Genomic DNA, 23,955 nt, shown 5'->3' with positions numbered 1-23,955 from the left:
ACCCGGTTCTGAGAAAACCCACTGGGGACGATCCTAGGGACCTGACGGACGCACCCTAGAAGTTTTGGAGCCCTCGGACTATGTTTCTTGGAGTTACGGCCCCTTTATTGAGAGGCTAAATACAGGCTTTATAACCCTGGTGAAATAGCCCGCACAAAAATGCGATTTTTACAAAAATCGGACCCCAAACCCGGTTCTGAGAAAACCCACTGGGGACGACCCTAGGGACCTGACGGACGCACCCTAGAAGTTTTGGAGCCCTCGGACTATGTTTCTTGGAGTTACGGCCACTTCAATGAGAGGCTAAATACAGGCTTTATAACCCTGGTGAAATAGCCCGCACAAAAATGCAATTTTTACAAAAATCGGACCCCAAACCCGGTTCTGAGAAAACCCACTGGGGACGACCCTAGGGACCTGGCTGACGCACCCTAGAAGTTTTGGAGCCCTCCCACTATGTTTCTTGAAGTTATGGCCACTTTAATGAGAGGCTAAATACAGGCCTTATAAGCCTGGTGAAATAGTCCGCACAAAAATGCAATTTTTACGAAAATCGGACCCCAAACCCGGTTCTGAGAAAACCCACTGGGGACGACCCTAGGGACCTGACGGACGCACCCTAGAAGTTTTGGAGCCCTCCGACTATGTTTCTTGAAGTTACAGCCCCTTTAATGAGAGGCTAAATACAGGCCTTATAAGCCTGGTGAAATAGCCCGCACAAAAATGCCATTTTAACAAAAATCGGACCCCAAACCCAGTTCTGAGAAAACCCACTGGGGACGAGCCTAGGGACCTGACGGACGCACCCTAGAAGTTTTGGAGCCCTCGGACTATGTTTCTTGGAGTTACGGCCACTTTAATGAGAGGCTAAATACAGGCCTTATAAGCCTGGTGAAATAGCCCGCACAAAAATGCGATTTTTACAAAAATCGGACCCCATACCCGGTTCTGAGAAAACCCACTGGGGACGACCCTAGGGACCTGACGGACGCACCCTAGAAGTTTTGGAGCCCTCGGACTATGTTTCTTGGAGTTACAGCCCCTTTAATGAGAGGCTAAATACAGGCATTATAAGCCTGGTGAAATAGCCCGCATAAAAATGCAATTTTTGCAAAAATCGGACCCCAAACCCGGTTCTGAGAAAACCCACTGGGGACGATCCTAGGGACCTGACGGACGCACCCTAGAAGTTTTGGAGCCCTCGGACTATGTTTCTTGGAGTTACGGCCCCTTTATTGAGAGGCTAAATACAGGCTTTATAACCCTGGTGAAATAGCCCGCACAAAAATGCGATTTTTACAAAAATCGGACCCCAAACCTGGTTCTGAGAAAACCCACTGGGGACGACCCTAGGGACCTGACGGACGCACCCTAGAAGTTTTGGAGCCCTCGGACTATGTTTCTTGGAGTTACGGCCCCTTTAACAAGAGGCTAAATACAGGCCTTATAACCCTGGTGAAATAGCCCGCACAAAAATGCAATTTTTACAAAAATTGGACCCCAAACCCGGTTCTGAGAAAACCCACTGGGGACGACCCTAGGGATCTGACGGACGCACCCTAGAAGTTTTGGAGCCCTCGGACTATGTTTCTTGGAGTTACGGCCCCTTTAATGAGAGGCTAAATACAGGCTTTATAACCCTGGTGAAATAGCCCGCATAAAAATGCAATTTTTACAAAAATCGGACCCCAAACCCGGTTCTGAGAAAACCCACTGGGGACGAGCCTAGGGACCTGACGGACGCACCCTAGAAGTTTTGGAGCCCTCGGACTATGTTTCTTGGAGTTACAGCCCCTTTAATGAGAGGCTAAATACAGGCATTATAAGCCTGGTGAAATAGCCCGCATAAAAATGCGATTTTTACAAAAATCGGACCCCAAACCCGGTTCTGAGAAAACCCACTGGGGACGACCCTAGGGACCTGACGGACGCACCCTAGAAGTTTTGGAGCCCTCGGACTATGTTTCTTGGAGTTACGGCCACTTTAATGAGAGGCTAAATACAGGCTTTATAACCCTGGTGAAATAGCCCGCACAAAAATGCGATTTTTACAAAAATCGGACCCCAAACCCAGTTCTGAGAAAACCCACTGGGGACGACCCTAGGGACCTGGCTGACGCACCCTAGAAGTTTTGGAGCCCTCCGACTATGTTTCTTGAAGTTACGGCCACTTTAATGAGAGGCTAAATACAGGCCTTATAACCCTGGTGAAATAGCCCTCACAAAAATGCAATTTTTACGAAAATCGGACCCCAAACCAGGTTCTGAGAAAACCCACTGGGGACGACCCTAGGGACCTGACGGACGCACCCTAGAAGTTTTGGAACCATCTGACTACATTTCTTGGAGTTACGGCCCCTTTAACAAGAGGCTAAATACAGGCCTTATAACCCTGGTGAAATAGCCCGCACAAAAATGCCATTTTTACAAAAATCGGACCCCAAACCCGGTTCTGAGAAAACCCACTGGGGACGACCCTAGGGACCTGACGGACGCACCCTAGAAGTTTTGGAGCCCTCGGACTATGTTTCTTGAAGTTACAGCCCCTTTAATGAGAGGTTAAATACAGGCCTTATAAGCCTGGTGAAATAGCCCGCACAAAAATGCAATTTTTACAAAAATCGGACCCCAAACCCGGTTCTGAAAAAACCCACTGGGGACGACCCTAGGGACCTGACGGACGCACCATAGAAGTTTTGGAACCATCTGACTACATTTCTTGGAGTTACGGCCACTTTAATGAGAGGCTAAATACAGGCCTTATAACTCTGGTGAAATAGCCCGCACAAAAATGCAATTTTTACAAAAATCGGACCCCAAACCCAGTTCTGAGAAAACCCACTGGGGACGACCCAAAGGATCTGACGGACGCACCCTAGAAGTTTTGGAACCATCTGACTACATTTCTTGGAGTTACGGCCCCTTTAACAAGAGGCTAAATACAGGCCTTATAACCCTGGTGAAATAGCCCGCACAAAAATGCGATTTTTACAAAAATCGGACCCCAAACCCGGTTCTGAGAAAACCCACTGGGGATGACCCTAGGGACCTGACGGACGCACCATAGAAGTTTTGGAACCATCTGACTACATTTCTTGGAGTTACGGCCCCTTTAACAAGAGGCTAAATACAGGCCTTATAACCCTGGTGAAATAGCCCGCACAAAAATGCGATTTTTACAAAAATCGGACCCCAAACCCGGTTCTGAGAAAACCCACTGGGGACGACCCTAGGGACCTGACGGACGCACCCTAGAAGTTTTGGAGCCCTAGGACTATGTTTCTTGGAGTTACGGCCCCTTTAACAAGAGGCTAAATACAGGCCTTATAACCCTGGTGAAATAGCCCGCACAAAAATGCAATTTTTACAAAAATCGGACCCCAAACCCGGTTCTGAGAAAACCCACTGGGGACGACCCTAGGGATCTGACGGACGCACCCTAGAAGTTTTGGAGCCCTCCCACTATGTTTCTTGAAGTTACAGCCCCTTTAATGAAAGGTTAATTACAGGCCTTATAAGCCTGGTGAAATAGCCCGCACAAAAATGCAATTTTTACAAAAATCGGACCCCAAACCCGGTTCTGAAAAAACCCACTGGGGACGACCCTAGGGACCTGACGGACGCACCATAGAAGTTTTGGAACCATCTGACTACATTTCTTGGAGTTACGGCCACTTTAATGAGAGTCTAAATACAGGCCTTATAACTCTGGTGAAATAGCCCGCACAAAAATGCAATTTTTACAAAAATCGGACCCCAAACCCAGTTCTGAGAAAACCCACTGGGGACGACCCAAAGGATCTGACGGACGCACCATAGAAGTTTTGGAACCATCTGACTACATTTCTTGGAGTTACGGCCACTTTAATGAGAGGCTAAATACAGGCCTTATAACTCTGGTGAAATAGCCCGCACAAAAATGCAATTTTTACAAAAATCGGACCCCAAACCTGGTTCTGAGAAAACCCACTGGGGACGACCCTAGGGACCTGACTGACGCACCATAGAAGTTTTGGAACCATCCGACTACATTTCTTGGAGTTACGGCCACTTTAATGAGAGGCTTAATACAGGCCTTATAACCCTGGTAAAATAGCCCGCACAAAAATGCAATTTTTACAAAAATCGGACCCCAAACCCAGTTCTGAGAAAACCCACTGGGGACGACCCTAAGGATCTGACGGACGCACCCTAGAAGTTTTGGAACCATCTGACTACATTTCTTGGAGTTACGGCCCCTTTAACAAGAGGCTAAATACAGGCCTTATAACCCTGGTGAAATAGCCCGCACAAAAATGCGATTTTACAAAAATTGGACCCCAAACCCGGTTCTGAGAAAACCCACTGGGGACGACCCTAGGGACCTGACGGACGCACCCTAGAAGTTTTGGAGCCCTCGGACTATGTTTCTTGGAGTTACGGCCCCTTTAACAAGAGGCTAAATACAGGCCTTATAACCCTGGTGAAATAGCCCGCACAAAAATGCAATTTTTACAAAAATTGGACCCCAAACCCGGTTCTGAGAAAACCCACTGGGGACGACCCTAGGGATCTGACGGACGCACCCTAGAAGTTTTGGAGCCCTCGGACTATGTTTCTTGGAGTTACGGCCCCTTTAATGAGAGGCTAAATACAGGCTTTATAACCCTGGTGAAATAGCCCGCATAAAAATGCAATTTTTACAAAAATCGGACCCCAAACCCGGTTCTGAAAAAACCCACTGGGGACGACCCTAGGGACCTGACGGACGCACCCTAGAAGTTTTGGAGCCCTCGGACTATGTTTCTTGGAGTTACAGCCCCTTTAATGAGAGGCTAAATACAGGCATTATAAGCCTGGTGAAATAGCCCGCATAAAAATGCAATTTTTGCAAAAATCGGACCCCAAACCCGGTTCTGAGAAAACCCACTGGGGACGATCCTAGGGACCTGACGGACGCACCCTAGAAGTTTTGGAGCCCTCGGACTATGTTTCTTGGAGTTACGGCCCCTTTATTGAGAGGCTAAATACAGGCTTTATAACCCTGGTGAAATAGCCCGCACAAAAATGCGATTTTTACAAAAATCGGACCCCAAACCCGGTTCTGAGAAAACCCACTGGGGACGACCCTAGGGACCTGACGGACGCACCCTAGAAGTTTTGGAGCCCTCGGACTATGTTTCTTGGAGTTACGGCCACTTCAATGAGAGGCTAAATACAGGCTTTATAACCCTGGTGAAATAGCCCGCACAAAAATGCAATTTTTACAAAAATCGGACCCCAAACCCGGTTCTGAGAAAACCCACTGGGGACGACCCTAGGGACCTGGCTGACGCACCCTAGAAGTTTTGGAGCCCTCCCACTATGTTTCTTGAAGTTATGGCCACTTTAATGAGAGGCTAAATACAGGCCTTATAAGCCTGGTGAAATAGTCCGCACAAAAATGCAATTTTTACAAAAATCGGACCCCAAACCCGGTTCTGAGAAAACCCACTGGGGACGACCCTAGGGACCTGACGGACGCACCCTAGAAGTTTTGGAGCCCTCGGACTATGTTTCTTGGAGTTACAGCCCCTTTAATGAGAGGCTAAATACAGGCATTATAAGCCTGGTGAAATAGCCCGCATAAAAATGCAATTTTTGCAAAAATCGGACCCCAAACCCGGTTCTGAGAAAACCCACTGGGGACGACCCTAGGGATCTGACGGACGCACCCTAGAAGTTTTGGAGCCCTCGGACTATGTTTCTTGGAGTTACGGCCCCTTTAATGAGAGGCTAAATACAGGCTTTATAACCCTGGTGAAATAGCCCGCATAAAAATGCAATTTTTACAAAAATCGGACCCCAAACCCGGTTCTGAGAAAACCCACTGGGGACGAGCCTAGGGACCTGACGGACGCACCCTAGAAGTTTTGGAGCCCTCGGACTATGTTTCTTGGAGTTACAGCCCCTTTAATGAGAGGCTAAATACAGGCATTATAAGCCTGGTGAAATAGCCCGCATAAAAATGCGATTTTTACAAAAATCGGACCCCAAACCCGGTTCTGAGAAAACCCACTGGGGACGACCCTAGGGACCTGACGGACGCACCCTAGAAGTTTTGGAGCCCTCGGACTATGTTTCTTGGAGTTACGGCCACTTTAATGAGAGGCTAAATACAGGCTTTATAACCCTGGTGAAATAGCCCGCACAAAAATGCGATTTTTACAAAAATCGGACCCCAAACCCAGTTCTGAGAAAACCCACTGGGGACGACCCTAGGGACCTGGCTGACGCACCCTAGAAGTTTTGGAGCCCTCCGACTATGTTTCTTGAAGTTACGGCCACTTTAATGAGAGGCTAAATACAGGCCTTATAACCCTGGTGAAATAGCCCTCACAAAAATGCAATTTTTACGAAAATCGGACCCCAAACCAGGTTCTGAGAAAACCCACTGGGGACGACCCTAGGGACCTGACGGACGCACCCTAGAAGTTTTGGAACCATCTGACTACATTTCTTGGAGTTACGGCCCCTTTAACAAGAGGCTAAATACAGGCCTTATAACCCTGGTGAAATAGCCCGCACAAAAATGCCATTTTTACAAAAATCGGACCCCAAACCCGGTTCTGAGAAAACCCACTGGGGACGACCCTAGGGACCTGACGGACGCACCCTAGAAGTTTTGGAGCCCTCGGACTATGTTTCTTGAAGTTACAGCCCCTTTAATGAGAGGTTAAATACAGGCCTTATAAGCCTGGTGAAATAGCCCGCACAAAAATGCAATTTTTACAAAAATCGGACCCCAAACCCGGTTCTGAAAAAACCCACTGGGGACGACCCTAGGGACCTGACGGACGCACCATAGAAGTTTTGGAACCATCTGACTACATTTCTTGGAGTTACGGCCACTTTAATGAGAGGCTAAATACAGGCCTTATAACTCTGGTGAAATAGCCCGCACAAAAATGCAATTTTTACAAAAATCGGACCCCAAACCCAGTTCTGAGAAAACCCACTGGGGACGACCCAAAGGATCTGACGGACGCACCCTAGAAGTTTTGGAACCATCTGACTACATTTCTTGGAGTTACGGCCCCTTTAACAAGAGGCTAAATACAGGCCTTATAACCCTGGTGAAATAGCCCGCACAAAAATGCGATTTTTACAAAAATCGGACCCCAAACCCGGTTCTGAGAAAACCCACTGGGGATGACCCTAGGGACCTGACGGACGCACCATAGAAGTTTTGGAACCATCTGACTACATTTCTTGGAGTTACGGCCCCTTTAACAAGAGGCTAAATACAGGCCTTATAACCCTGGTGAAATAGCCCGCACAAAAATGCGATTTTTACAAAAATCGGACCCCAAACCCGGTTCTGAGAAAACCCACTGGGGACGACCCTAGGGACCTGACGGACGCACCCTAGAAGTTTTGGAGCCCTCGGACTATGTTTCTTGGAGTTACGGCCCCTTTAACAAGAGGCTAAATACAGGCCTTATAACCCTGGTGAAATAGCCCGCACAAAAATGCAATTTTTACAAAAATCGGACCCCAAACCCGGTTCTGAGAAAACCCACTGGGGACGACCCTAGGGATCTGACGGACGCACCCTAGAAGTTTTGGAGCCCTCCCACTATGTTTCTTGAAGTTACAGCCCCTTTAATGAAAGGTTAATTACAGGCCTTATAAGCCTGGTGAAATAGCCCGCACAAAAATGCAATTTTTACAAAAATCGGACCCCAAACCCGGTTCTGAAAAAACCCACTGGGGACGACCCTAGGGACCTGACGGACGCACCATAGAAGTTTTGGAACCATCTGACTACATTTCTTGGAGTTACGGCCACTTTAATGAGAGTCTAAATACAGGCCTTATAACTCTGGTGAAATAGCCCGCACAAAAATGCAATTTTTACAAAAATCGGACCCCAAACCCAGTTCTGAGAAAACCCACTGGGGACGACCCAAAGGATCTGACGGACGCACCATAGAAGTTTTGGAACCATCTGACTACATTTCTTGGAGTTACGGCCACTTTAATGAGAGGCTAAATACAGGCCTTATAACTCTGGTGAAATAGCCCGCACAAAAATGCAATTTTTACAAAAATCGGACCCCAAACCTGGTTCTGAGAAAACCCACTGGGGACGACCCTAGGGACCTGACTGACGCACCATAGAAGTTTTGGAACCATCCGACTACATTTCTTGGAGTTACGGCCACTTTAATGAGAGGCTTAATACAGGCCTTATAACCCTGGTAAAATAGCCCGCACAAAAATGCAATTTTTACAAAAATCGGACCCCAAACCCAGTTCTGAGAAAACCCACTGGGGACGACCCTAAGGATCTGACGGACGCACCCTAGAAGTTTTGGAACCATCTGACTACATTTCTTGGAGTTACGGCCCCTTTAACAAGAGGCTAAATACAGGCCTTATAACCCTGGTGAAATAGCCCGCACAAAAATGCGATTTTTACAAAAATTGGACCCCAAACCCGGTTCTGAGAAAACCCACTGGGGACGACCCTAGGGACCTGACGGACGCACCCTAGAAGTTTTGGAGCCCTCGGACTAATTTTCTTGGAGTTACGGCCCCTTTAACAAGAGGCTAAATACAGGCCTTATAACCCTGGTGAAATACCCCGCACAAAAATGCAATTTTTACAAAAATTGGACCCCAAACCCGGTTCTGAGAAAACCCACTGGGGACGACCCTAGGGATCTGACGGACGCACCCTAGAAGTTTTGGAGCCCTCGGACTATGTTTCTTGGAGTTACGGCCCCTTTAATGAGAGGCTAAATACAGGCTTTATAACCCTGGTGAAATAGCCCGCATAAAAATGCAATTTTTACAAAAATCGGACCCCAAACCCGGTTCTGAGAAAACCCACTGGGGACGAGCCTAGGGACCTGACGGACGCACCCTAGAAGTTTTGGAGCCCTCGGACTATGTTTCTTGGAGTTACAGCCCCTTTAATGAGAGGCTAAATACAGGCATTATAAGCCTGGTGAAATAGCCCGCATAAAAATGCAATTTTTGCAAAAATCGGACCCCAAACCCGGTTCTGAGAAAACCCACTGGGGACGATCCTAGGGACCTGACGGACGCACCCTAGAAGTTTTGGAGCCCTCGGACTATGTTTCTTGGAGTTACGGCCCCTTTATTGAGAGGCTAAATACAGGCTTTATAACCCTGGTGAAATAGCCCGCACAAAAATGCGATTTTTACAAAAATCGGACCCCAAACCCGGTTCTGAGAAAACCCACTGGGGACGACCCTAGGGACCTGACGGACGCACCCTAGAAGTTTTGGAGCCCTCGGACTATGTTTCTTGGAGTTACGACCACTTCAATGAGAGGCTAAATACAGGCTTTATAACCCTGGTGAAATAGCCCGCACAAAAATGCAATTTTTACAAAAATCGGACCCCAAACCCGGTTCTGAGAAAACCCACTGGGGACGACCCTAGGGACCTGGCTGACGCACCCTAGAAGTTTTGGAGCCCTCCCACTATGTTTCTTGAAGTTATGGCCACTTTAATGAGAGGCTAAATACAGGCCTTATAAGCCTGGTGAAATAGTCCGCACAAAAATGCAATTTTTACGAAAATCGGACCCCAAACCCGGTTCTGAGAAAACCCACTGGGGACGACCCTAGGGACCTGACGGACGCACCCTAGAAGTTTTGGAGCCCTCCGACTATGTTTCTTGAAGTTACAGCCCCTTTAATGAGAGGCTAAATACAGGCCTTATAAGCCTGGTGAAATAGCCCGCACAAAAATGCCATTTTAACAAAAATCGGACCCCAAACCCAGTTCTGAGAAAACCCACTGGGGACGAGCCTAGGGACCTGACGGACGCACCCTAGAAGTTTTGGAGCCCTCGGACTATGTTTCTTGGAGTTACGGCCACTTTAATGAGAGGCTAAATACAGGCCTTATAAGCCTGGTGAAATAGCCCGCACAAAAATGCGATTTTTACAAAAATCGGACCCCATACCCGGTTCTGAGAAAACCCACTGGGGACGACCCTAGGGACCTGACGGACGCACCCTAGAAGTTTTGGAGCCCTCGGACTATGTTTCTTGGAGTTACAGCCCCTTTAATGAGAGGCTAAATACAGGCATTATAAGCCTGGTGAAATAGCCCGCATAAAAATGCAATTTTTGCAAAAATCGGACCCCAAACCCGGTTCTGAGAAAACCCACTGGGGACGATCCTAGGGACCTGACGGACGCACCCTAGAAGTTTTGGAGCCCTCGGACTATGTTTCTTGGAGTTACGGCCCCTTTATTGAGAGGCTAAATACAGGCTTTATAACCCTGGTGAAATAGCCCGCACAAAAATGCGATTTTTACAAAAATCGGACCCCAAACCTGGTTCTGAGAAAACCCACTGGGGACGACCCTAGGGACCTGACGGACGCACCCTAGAAGTTTTGGAGCCCTCGGACTATGTTTCTTGGAGTTACGGCCCCTTTAACAAGAGGCTAAATACAGGCCTTATAACCCTGGTGAAATAGCCCGCACAAAAATGCAATTTTTACAAAAATTGGACCCCAAACCCGGTTCTGAGAAAACCCACTGGGGACGACCCTAGGGATCTGACGGACGCACCCTAGAAGTTTTGGAGCCCTCGGACTATGTTTCTTGGAGTTACGGCCCCTTTAATGAGAGGCTAAATACAGGCTTTATAACCCTGGTGAAATAGCCCGCATAAAAATGCAATTTTTACAAAAATCGGACCCCAAACCCGGTTCTGAGAAAACCCACTGGGGACGAGCCTAGGGACCTGACGGACGCACCCTAGAAGTTTTGGAGCCCTCGGACTATGTTTCTTGGAGTTACAGCCCCTTTAATGAGAGGCTAAATACAGGCATTATAAGCCTGGTGAAATAGCCCGCATAAAAATGCAATTTTTGCAAAAATCGGACCCCAAACCCGGTTCTGAGAAAACCCACTGGGGACGATCCTAGGGACCTGACGGACGCACCCTAGAAGTCTTGGAGCCCTCGGACTATGTTTCTTGGAGTTACGGCCCCTTTATTGAGAGGCTAAATACAGGCTTTATAACCCTGGTGAAATAGCCCGCACAAAAATGCGATTTTTACAAAAATCGGACCCCAAACCTGGTTCTGAGAAAACCCACTGGGGACGACCCTAGGGACCTGACGGACGCACCCTAGAAGTTTTGGAGCCCTCGGACTATGTTTCTTGGAGTTACGGCCACTTCAATGAGAGGCTAAATACAGGCTTTATAACCCTGGTGAAATAGCCCGCACAAAAATGCAATTTTTACAAAAATCGGACCCCAAACCCGGTTCTGAGAAAACCCACTGGGGACGACCCTAGGGACCTGGCTGACGCACCCTAGAAGTTTTGGAGCCCTCCCACTATGTTTCTTGAAGTTATGGCCACTTTAATGAGAGGCTAAATACAGGCCTTATAAGCCTGGTGAAATAGTCCGCACAAAAATGCAATTTTTACGAAAATCGGACCCCAAACCCGGTTCTGAGAAAACCCACTGGGGACGACCCTAGGGACCTGACGGACGCACCCTAGAAGTTTTGGAGCCCTCCGACTATGTTTCTTGAAGTTACAGCCCCTTTAATGAGAGGCTAAATACAGGCCTTATAAGCCTGGTGAAATAGCCCGCACAAAAATGCCATTTTAACAAAAATCGGACCCCAAACCCAGTTCTGAGAAAACCCACTGGGGACGAGCCTAGGGACCTGACGGACGCACCCTAGAAGTTTTGGAGCCCTCGGACTATGTTTCTTGGAGTTACGGCCACTTTAATGAGAGGCTAAATACAGGCCTTTTAAGCCTGGTGAAATAGCCCGCACAAAAATGCGATTTTTACAAAAATCGGACCCCAAACCCGGTTCTGAGAAAACCCACTGGGGACGACCCTAGGGACCTGACGGACGCACCCTAGAAGTTTTGGAGCCCTCGGACTATGTTTCTTGGAGTCACAGCCCCTTAAATGAGAGGCTAAATACAGGCCTTATAACCCTGGAGAAATAGCCCGCACAAAAATGCAATTTTTGCAAAAATCGGACCCCAAACCCGGTTCTGAGAAAACCCACTGGGGACGACCCTAGGGACCTGACGGACGCACCCTAGAAGTTTTGGAGCCCTCCGACTATGTTTCTTGAAGTTACAGCCCCTTTAATGAGAGGCTAAATACAGGCCTTGTAAGCCTGGTGAAATAGCCCTCACAAAAATGCAATTTTTACAAAAATCGGACCCCAAACCCGGTTTTGAGAAAACCCACTGGGGACGACCCTAGGGACCTGACGGACGCACCCTAGAAGTTTTGGAGCCCTCCGACTATGTTTCTTGAAGTAACAGCCCCTTTAATGAGAGGCTAAATACAGGCCTTATAAGCCTGGTGAAATAGCCCGCACAAAAATGCGATTTTTACAAAAATCGGACCCCAAACCCGGTTCTGAGAAAACCCACTGGGGACGACCCTAGGGACCTGACGGACGCACCCTAGAAGTTTTGGAGCCCTCCGACTATGTTTCTTGAAGTTACGGCCCCTTTAATGAGAGGCTTAATACAGGCTTTATAACCCTGGTGAAATAGCCCGCACAAAAATGCGATTTTTACAAAAATCGGACCCCAAACCCGGTTCTGAGAAAACCCACTGGGGACGACCCTAGGGACCTGACGGACGCACCCTGGAAGTTTTGGAGCCCTCGGACTATGTTTCTTGGAGTTACGGCCCCTTTAATGAGAGGCTTAATACAGGCCTTATAAGCCTGCTGAAATAGCCCGCACAAAAATGCGATTTTTAAAAAAATCGGACCCCAAACCCGGTTCTGAGAAAAACCCACTGGGGACGAGCCTAGGGACCTGACGGACGCACCCTAGAAGTTTTGGAACCATCTGACTACATTTCTTGGAGTTACAGCCACTTTAATGAGAGGCTTAATACAGGCCTTATAAGCCTGGCGAAATAGCCCGCACAAAAATGCGATTTTTACAAAAATCGGACCCCGAACCCGGTTCTGAGAAAACCCACTGGGGACGACCCTAGGGACCTGACGGACGCACCCTAGAAGTTTTGGAGCCCTCCGACTATGTTTCTTGAAGTTACAGCCCCTTTAATGAGAGGCTTAATACAGGCCTTATAAGCCTGCTGAAATAGCCCGCACAAAAATGCAATTTTTACAAAAATCGGACCCCAAACCCGGTTCTGAGAAAAACCCACTGGGGACGAGCCTAGGGACCTGACGGACGCACCCTAGAAGTTTTGGAACCATCTGACTACATTTCTTGGAGTTACAGCCACTTTAATGAGAGGCTTAATACAGGCCTTATAAGCCTGGTGAAATAGCCCGCACAAAAATGCGATTTTTACAAAAATCTGACCCCAAACCTGGTTTTGAGAAAACCCACTGGGGACGACCCTAGGGACCTGACGGACGCACCCTAGAAGTTTTGGAGCCATCTGACTACATTTCTATGAGTTACGGCCCCTTTAATGAGAGGCTAAATACAGGCCTTATAAGCCTGGTGAAATAGCCCGCACAAAAATGCAATTTTTAAAAAAATCGGACCCCAAACCCGGTTCTGAGAAAACCCACTGGGGACGACCCTAGGGACCTGACGGACGCACCCTAGAAGTTTTGGAGCCCTCTGACTATGTTTCTTGGAGTTATGGCCCCTTTAATGAGAGGCTAAATACAGGCTTTATAACCCTGGTGAAATAGCCCGCACAAAAATGCGATTTTTACAAAAATCGGACCCCAAACCCAGTTCTGAGAAAACCCACTGGGGATGACCCTAGGGATCTGACGGACGCACCCTAGAAGTTTTGGAGCCCTCCCACTATGTTTCTTGAAGTTACAGCCCCTTTAATGAGAGGTTAAATACAGGCCTTATAAGCCTGGTGAAATAGCCCGCACAAAAATGCAATTTTTACAAAAATCTGACCCCAAACCCGGTTCTGAGAAAACCCACTGGGGACGATCCTAGGGACCTGACGGACGCACCATAGAAGTTTTGGAACCATCCGACTACATTTCTTGGAGTTACGGCCACTTTAATGAGAGGCTTAATACAGGCCTTATAACCCTGGTAAAATAGCCCGCACAAAAATGCAATTTTTACAAAAATCGGACCCCAAACCCAGTTCTGAGAAAACCCACTGGGGACGACCCTAAGGATCTGACGGACGCACCCTAGAAGTTTTGGAACCATCTGACTACATTTCTTGGAGTTACGGCCCCTTTAACAAGAGGCTAAATACAGGCCTTATAACCCTGGTGAAATAGCCCGCACAAAAATGCGATTTTTACAAAAATCGGACCCCAAACCCGGTTCTGAGAAAACCCACTGGGGATGACCCTAGGGATCTGACGGACGCACCCTAGAAGTTTTGGAGCCCTCCCACTATGTTTCTTGAAGTTACAGCCCCTTTAATGAGAGGTTAAATACAGGCCTTATAAGCCTGGTGAAATAGCCCGCACAAAAATGCAATTTTTACAAAAATCTGACCCCAAACCCGGTTCTGAGAAAAACCAATGGGGATGACCCTAGGGACCTGACGGACGCACCATAGAAGTTTTGGAACCATCTGACTACATTTCTTGGAGTTACGGCCACTTTAATGAGAGGCTAAATACAGGCCTTATAACTCTGGTGAAATAGCCCGCACAAAAATGCAATTTTTACAAAAATCGGACCCCAAACCTGGTTCTGAGAAAACCCACTGGGGACGATCCTAGGGACCTGACGGACGCACCATAGAAGTTTTGGAACCATCCGACTACATTTCTTGGAGTTACGGCCACTTTAATGAGAGGCTTAATACAGGCCTTATAACCCTGGTAAAATAGCCCGCACAAAAATGCAATTTTTACAAAAATCGGACCCCAAACCCAGCTCTGAGAAAACCCACTGGGGACGACCCTAAGGATCTGACGGACGCACCCTAGAAGTTTTGGAACCATCTGACTACATTTCTTGGAGTTACGGCCCCTTTAATGAGAGGCTTAATACAGGCCTTATAAGCCTGGTGAAATAGCCCGCACAAAAATGCGATTTTTACAAAAATCTGACCCCAAACCTGGTTTTGAGAAAACCCACTGGGGACGACCCTAGGGACCTGACGGACGCACCCTAGAAGTTTTGGAGCCATCTGACTACATTTCTATGAGTTACGGCCCCTTTAATGAGAGGCTAAATACAGGCCTAATAAGCCTGGTGAAATAGCCCGCACAAAAACGCGATTTTTACAAAAATCGGACCCCAAACCCGGTTCTGAGAAAACCCACTGGGGATGACCCTAGGGACCTGACGGACGCACCCTAGAAGTTTTGGAGCCCTCGGACTATGTTTCTTGGAGTTATGGCCCCTTTAATGAGAGGCTAAATACAGGCTTTATAACCCTGGTGAAATAGCCCGCACAAAAATGCGATTTTTACAAAAATCGGACCCCAAACCAGGTTCTGAGAAAACCCACTGGGGACGACCCTAGGGACCTGACGGACGCACCCTAGAAGTTTTGGAGCCCTCCGACTATGTTTCTTGAAGTTACAGCCCCTTTAATGAGAGGCTAAATACAGGCCTTATAAGCCTGGTGAAATAGCCCGCACAAAAATGCAATTTTTACAAAAATCTGACCCCAAACCTGGTTCTGAGAAAACCCACTGGGGACGACCCTAGGGACCTGACGGACGCACCATAGAAGTTTTGGAACCATCCGACTACATTTCTTGGAGTTACGGCCACTTTAATGAGAGGCTTAATACAGGCCTTATAAGCCTGGTGAAATAGCCCGCACAAAAATGCGATTTTTACAAAAATCGGACCCCAAACCTGGTTCTGAGAAAACCCACTGGGGACGACCCTAGGGACCTGACGGACGCACCATAGAAGTTTTGGAACCATCCGACTACATTTCTTGGAGTTACGGCCACTTTAATGAGAGGCTAAATACAGGCCTTATAACCCTGGTGAAATAGCCCGCACAAAAATGCGATTTTTACAAAAATCGGACCCCAAACCCGGTTCTGAGAAAACCCACTGGGGACGACCCTAGGGACCTGACGGACGCACCCTAGAAGTTTTGGAGCCCTCCCACTATGTTTCTTGAAGTTACAGCCCCTTTAATGAGAGGTTAAATACAGGCCTTATAAGCCTGGTGAAATAGCCCGCACAAAAATGCAATTTTTACAAAAATCGGACCCCAAACCCGGTTCTGAGAAAACCCACTGGGGATGACCCTAGGGACCTGACGGACGCACCATAGAAGTTTTGGAACCATCTGACTACATTTCTTGGAGTTACGGCCACTTTAATGAGAGGCTAAATACAGGCCTTATAACTCTGGTGAAATAGCCCGCACAAAAATGCAATTTTTACAAAAATCGGACCCCAAACCTGGTTCTGAGAAAACCCACTGGGGACGATCCTAGGGACCTGACGGACGCACCATAGAAGTTTTGGAACCATCCGACTACATTTCTTGGAGTTACGGCCACTTTAATGAGAGGCTTAATACAGGCCTTATAACCCTGGTAAAATAGCCCGCACAAAAATGCAATTTTTACAAAAATCGGACCCCAAACCCAGTTCTGAGAAAACCCACTGGGGACGACCCTAAGGATCTGACGGACGCACCCTAGAAGTTTTGGAACCATCTGACTACATTTCTTGGAGTTACGGCCCCTTTAACAAGAGGCTAAATACAGGCCTTATAACCCTGGTGAAATAGCCCGCACAAAAATGCGATTTTTACAAAAATCGGACCCCAAACCCGGTTCTGAGAAAACCCACTGGGGATGACCCTAGGGATCTGACGGACGCACCCTAGAAGTTTTGGAGCCCTCCCACTATGTTTCTTGAAGTTACAGCCCCTTTAATGAGAGGTTAAATACAGGCCTTATAAGCCTGGTGAAATAGCCCGCACAAAAATGCAATTTTTACAAAAATCTGACCCCAAACCCGGTTCTGAGAAAACCCACTGGGGATGACCCTAGGGACCTGACGGACGCACCATAGAAGTTTTGGAACCATCTGACTACATTTCTTGGAGTTACGGCCACTTTAATGAGAGGCTAAATACAGGCCTTATAACTCTGGTGAAATAGCCCGCACAAAAATGCAATTTTTACAAAAATCGGACCCCAAACCTGGTTCTGAGAAAACCCACTGGGGACGATCCTAGGGACCTGACGGACGCACCATAGAAGTTTTGGAACCATCCGACTACATTTCTTGGAGTTACGGCCACTTTAATGAGAGGCTTAATACAGGCCTTATAACCCTGGTAAAATAGCCCGCACAAAAATGCAATTTTTACAAAAATCGGACCCCAAACCCAGCTCTGAGAAAACCCACTGGGGACGACCCTAAGGATCTGACGGACGCACCCTAGAAGTTTTGGAACCATCTGACTACATTTCTTGGAGTTACGGCCCCTTTAACAAGAGGCTAAATACAGGCCTTATAACCCTGGTGAAATAGCCCGCACAAAAATGCGATTTTTACAAAAATCGGACCCCAAACCCGGTTCTAAGAAAACCCACTGGGGACGACCCTAGGGACCTGACGGACGCACCCTAGAAGTTTTGGAGCCCTCGGACTATGTTTCTTGGAGTTACGGCCCCTTTAACAAGAGGCTAAATACAGGCCTTATAACCCTGGTGAAATAGCCCGCACAAAAATGCAATTTTTACAAAAATCGGACCCCAAACCCGGTTCTGAGAAAACCCACTGGGGACGACCCTAGGGATCTGACGGACGCACCCTAGAAGTTTTGGAGCCCTCCCACTATGTTTCTTGAAGTTACAGCCCCTTTAATGAGAGGTTAAATACAGGCCTTATAAGCCTGGTGAAATAGCCCGCACAAAAATGCAATTTTTACAAAAATCGGACCCCAAACCAGGTTCTGAAAAAACCCACTGGGGACGACCCTAGGGACCTGACGGACGCACCATAGAAGTTTTGGAACCATCTGACTACATTTCTATGAGTTACGGCCACTTTAATGAGAGGCTAAATACAGGCCTTATAACTCTGGTGAAATAGCCCGCACAAAAATGCAATTTTTACAAAAATCGGACCCCAAACCCAGTTCTGAGAAAACCCACTGGGGACGACCCAAAGGATCTGACGGACGCACCCTAGAAGTTTTGGAACCATCTGACTACATTTCTTGGAGTTACGGCCCCTTTAACAAGAGGCTAAATACAGGCTTTATAACCCTGGTGAAATAGCCCGCACAAAAATGCGATTTTTACAAAAATCGGACCCCAAACCCGGTTCTGAGAAAACCCACTGGGGATGACCCTAGGGACCTGACGGACGCACCATAGAAGTTTTGGAACCATCTGACTACATTTCTTGGAGTTACGGCCACTTTAATGAGAGGCTAAATACAGGCCTTATAACTCTGGTGAAATAGCCCGCACAAAAATGCAATTTTTACAAAAATCGGACCCCAAACCTGGTTCTGAGAAAACCCACTGGGGACAGTCCTAGGGACCTGACGGACGCACCATAGAAGTTTTGGAACCATCCGACTACATTTCTTGGAGTTACGGCCACTTTAATGAGAGGCTTAATACAGGCCTTATAACCCTGGTAAAATAGCCCGCACAAAAATGCAATTTTTACAAAAATCGGACCCCAAACCCAGTTCTGAGAAAACCCACTGGGGACGACCCTAAGGATCTGACGGACGCACCCTAGAAGTTTTGGAACCATCTGACTACATTTCTTGGAGTTACGGCCCCTTTAACAAGAGGCTAAATACAGGCCTTATAACCCTGGTGAAATAGCCCGCACAAAAATGCCATTTTTACAAAAATCGGACCCCAAACCCCGTTCTGAGAAAACCCACTGGGGACGACCCTAGGGACCTGACGGACGCACCCTAGAAGTTTTGGAGCCCTCCCACTATGTTTCTTGAAGTTACAGCCCCTTTAATGAGAGGTTAAATACAGGCCTTATAAGCCTGGTGAAATAGCCCGCACAAAAATGCAATTTTTACAAAAATCGGACCCCAAACCCGGTTCTGAAAAAACCCACTGGGGACGACCCTAGGGACCTGACGGACGCACCATAGAAGTTTTGGAACCATCTGACTACATTTCTTGGAGTTACGGCCACTTTAATGAGAGGCTAAATACAGGCCTTATAACTCTGGTGAAATAGCCCGCACAAAAATGCAATTTTTACAAAAATCGGACCCCAAACCCAGTTCTGAGAAAACCCACTGGAGACGACCCAAAGGATCTGACGGACGCACCCTAGAAGTTTTGGAACCATCTGACTACATTTCTTGGAGTTACGGCCCCTTTAACAAGAGGCTAAATACAGGCCTTATAACCCTGGTGAAATAGCCCGCACAAAAATGCGATTTTTACAAAAATCGGACCCCAAACCCGGTTCTGAGAAAACCCACTGGGGATGACCCTAGGGACCTGACGGACGCACCCTAGAAGTTTTGGAAACATCTGACTACATTTCTTGGAGTTATGGCCCCTTTAACAAGAGGCTAAATACAGGCCTTATAACCCTGGTGAAATAGCCCGCACAAAAATGCGATTTTTACAAAAATCGGACCCCAAACCCGGTTCTGAGAAAACCCACTGGGGACGACCCTAGGGACCTGACGGACGCACCCTAGAAGTTTTGGAGCCCTCGGACTATGTTTCTTGAAGTTACAGCCCCTTTAATGAGAGGTTAAATACAGGCCTTATAAGCCTGGTGAAATAGCCCGCACAAAAATGCAATTTTTACAAAAATCGGACCCCAAACCCGGTTCTGAAAAAACCCACTGGGGACGACCCTAGGGACCTGACGGACGCACCATAGAAGTTTTGGAACCATCTGACTACATTTCTTGGAGTTACGGCCACTTTAATGAGAGGCTAAATACAGGCCTTATAACTCTGGTGAAATAGCCCGCACAAAAATGCAATTTTTACAAAAATCGGACCCCAAACCCAGTTCTGAGAAAACCCACTGGGGACGACCCAAAGGATCTGACGGACGCACCCTAGAAGTTTTGGAACCATCTGACTACATTTCTTGGAGTTACGGCCCCTTTAACAAGAGGCTAAATACAGGCCTTATAACCCTGGTGAAATAGCCCGCACAAAAATGCGATTTTTACAAAAATCGGACCCCAAACCCGGTTCTGAGAAAACCCACTGGGGATGACCCTAGGGACCTGACGGACGCACCCTAGAAGTTTTGGAAACATCTGACTACATTTCTTGGAGTTACGGCCCCTTTAACAAGAGGCTAAATACAGGCCTTATAACCCTGGTGAAATAGCCCGCACAAAAATGCGATTTTTACAAAAATCGGACCCCAAACCCGGTTCTGAGAAAACCCACTGGGGACGACCCTAGGGACCTGACGGACGCACCCTAGAAGTTTTGGAGCCCTCGGACTATGTTTCTTGGAGTTACGGCCCCTTTAACAAGAGGCTAAATACAGGCCTTATAACCCTGGTGAAATAGCCCGCACAAAAATGCAATTTTTACAAAAATCGGACCCCAAACCCGGTTCTGAGAAAACCCACTGGGGACGACCCTAGGGATCTGACGGACGCACCCTAGAAGTTTTGGAGCCCTCCCACTATGTTTCTTGAAGTTACAGCCCCTTTAATGAGAGGTTAAATACAGGCCTTATAAGCCTGGTGAAATAGCCCGCACAAAAATGCAATTTTTACAAAAATCGGACCCCAAAACCGGTTCTGAAAAAACCCACTGGGGACGACCCTAGGGACCTGACGGACGCACCATAGAAGTTTTGGAACCATCTGACTACATTTCTTGGAGTTACGGCCACTTTAATGAGAGGCTAAATACAGGCCTTATAACTCTGGTGAAATAGCCCGCACAAAAATGCAATTTTTACAAAAATCGGACCCCAAACCCAGTTCTGAGAAAACCCACTGGGGACGACCCAAAGGATCTGACGGACGCACCATAGAAGTTTTGGAACCATCTGACTACATTTCTTGGAGTTACGGCCACTTTAATGAGAGGCTAAATACAGGCCTTATAACTCTGGTGAAATAGCCCGCACAAAAATGCAATTTTTACAAAAATCGGACCCCAAACCTGGTTCTGAGAAAACCCACTGGGGACGACCCTAGGGACCTGACGGACGCACCATAGAAGTTTTGGAACCATCCGACTACATTTCTTGGAGTTACGGCCACTTTAATGAGAGGCTTAATACAGGCCTTATAACCCTGGTAAAATAGCCCGCACAAAAATGCAATTTTTACAAAAATCGGACCCCAAACCCAGCTCTGAGAAAACCCACTGGGGACGACCCTAAGGATCTGATGGACGCACCCTAGAAGTTTTGGAACCATCTGACTACATTTCTTGGAGTTACGGCCCCTTTAACAAGAGGCTAAATACAGGCCTTATAACCCTGGTGAAATAGCCCGCACAAAAATGCGATTTTTACAAAAATCGGACCCCAAACCCGGTTCTGAGAAAACCCACTGGGGACGACCCTAGGGACCTGACGGACGCACCCTAGAAGTTTTGGAGCCCTCGGACTATGTTTCTTGGAGTTACGGCCCCTTTAACAAGAGGCTAAATACAGGCCTTATAACCCTGGTGAAATAGCCCGCACAAAAATGCGATTTTTACAAAAATCGGACCCCAAACCCGGTTCTGAGAAAACCCACTGGGGACGAGCCTAGGGACCTGACGGACGCACCCTAGAAGTTTTGGAACCATCTGACTACATTTCTTGGAGTTACAGCCACTTTAATGAGAGGCTTAATACAGGCCTTATAAGCCTGGTGAAATAGCCCGCACAAAAATGCGATTTTTACAAAAATCTGACCCCAAACCTGGTTTTGAGAAAACCCACTGGGGACGACCCTAGGGACCTGACGGACGCACCCTAGAAGTTTTGGAGCCATCTGACTACATTTCTATGAGTTACGGCCCCTTTAATGAGAGGCTAAATACAGGCCTTATAAGCCTGGTGAAATAGCCCGCATAAAAATGCAATTTTTGCAAAAATCGGACCCCAAACCCGGTTCTGAGAAAACCCACTGGGGACGATCCTAGGGACCTGACGGACGCACCCTAGAAGTTTTGGAGCCCTCGGACTATGTTTCTTGGAGTTACGGCCCCTTTAATGAGAGGCTAAATACAGGCTTCATAACCCTGGTGAAATAGCCCGCACAAAAATGCGATTTTTACAAAAATCGGACCCCAAACCCGGTTCTTAGAAAACCCACTGGGGATGACCCTAGGGACCTGACGGACGCACCCTAGAACTATGGAGCTCTCCGACTACGTTCCTTGGAGATACGGCCACTTTAATGAGAGGCTAAATACAGGCCTTATAACCCTGGTGAAATAGCCCGCACAAAAATGCGATTTTGACAAAAATAGGACCCCAAACCCGGTTCTGAGAAAACCCACTGGGGACGACCCTAGGGACCTGACGGACGCACCCTAGAAGTTTTGAAGCCCTCAGACTATGTTTCTTGGAGTTACGGCCCCTTTAATGAGAGGCTAAATACAGGCCTTATAAGCCTGGTGAAATAGCCCGCACAAAAATGCAATTTTTACAAAAATCGGACCCCAAACCCGGTTCTGAGAAAACCCACTGGGGACGACCCTAGGGACCTGACGGACGCACCCTAGAAGTTTTGGAGCCCTTGGACTATGTTTCTTGGAGTTACAGCCCCTTTAATGAGAGGCTTAATACAGGCCTTATAAGCCTGGTGAAATAGCCCGCACAAAAATGCAATTTTTACAAAAATCGGACCCCAAACCCGGTTCTGAGAAAACCCACTGGGGACGACCCTAGGGACCTGACGGAAGCACCCTAGAAGTTTTGGAGCCCTCCAACTATGTTTCCTGAAGTTACTGCCCCTTTAATGAGAGGCTAAATACAGGCTTTATAAGCCTGGTGAAATAGCCCGCACAAAAATGCAGTTTTTACAAAAATCGGACCCCAAACCCGGTTCTGAGAAAACCCACTGGGGACGAGCCTAGGGACCTGACGGACGCACCCTAGAAGTTTTGGAACCATCTGACTACATTTCTTGGAGTTACAGCCACTTTAATGAGAGGCTTAATACAGGCCTTATAAGCCTGGTGAAATAGCCCGCACAAAAATGCCATTTTTACAAAAATCGGACCCCAAACCCAGCTCTGAGAAAACCCACTGGGGACGACCCTAAGGATCTGACGGACGCACCCTAGAAGTTTTGGAACCATCTGACTACATTTCTTGGAGTTACGGCCCCTTTAACAAGAGGCTAAATACAGGCCTTATAACCCTGGTGAAATAGCCCGCACAAAAATGCGATTTTTACAAAAATCGGACCCCAAACCCGGTTCTGAGAAAACCCACTGGGGACGACCCTAGGGACCTGACGGACGCACCCTAGAAGTTTTGGAGCCCTCGGACTATGTTTCTTGGAGTTACGGCCCCTTTAACAAGAGGCTAAATACAGGCCTTATAACCCTGGTGAAATAGCCCGCACAAAAATGCAATTTTTACAAAAATCGGACCCCAAACCCGGTTCTGAGAAAACCCACTGGGGACGACCCTAGGGATCTGACGGACGCACCCTAGAAGTTTTGGAGCCCTCCCACTATGTTTCTTGAAGTTACAGCCCCTTTAATGAGAGGTTAAATACAGGCCTTATAAGCCTGGTGAAATAGCCCGCACAAAAATGCAATTTTTACAAAAATTGGACCCCAAACCAGGTTCTGAAAAAACCCACTGGGGACGACCCTAGGGACCTGACGGACGCACCATAGAAGTTTTGGAACCATCTGACTACATTTCTTGGAGTTACGGCCACTTTAATGAGAGGCTAAATACAGGCCTTATAACTCTGGTGAAATAGCCCGCACAAAAATGCAATTTTTACAAAAATCGGACCCCAAACCCAGTTCTGAGAAAACCCACTGGGGACGACCCAAAGGATCTGACGGACGCACCCTAGAAGTTTTGGAACCATCTGAC

The sequence above is a fragment of the Halichoeres trimaculatus genome, unplaced genomic scaffold (genome assembly GCF_033239565.1).
Source record: "Halichoeres trimaculatus isolate MK-OKI-2021-1 unplaced genomic scaffold, fHalTri1.1 fHalTri1_scaffold_15, whole genome shotgun sequence".
In the NCBI taxonomy this organism is placed as follows: Eukaryota; Metazoa; Chordata; class Actinopteri; order Labriformes; family Labridae; genus Halichoeres; species Halichoeres trimaculatus.
Note: the sequence above shows the minus strand (reverse complement) of the source record.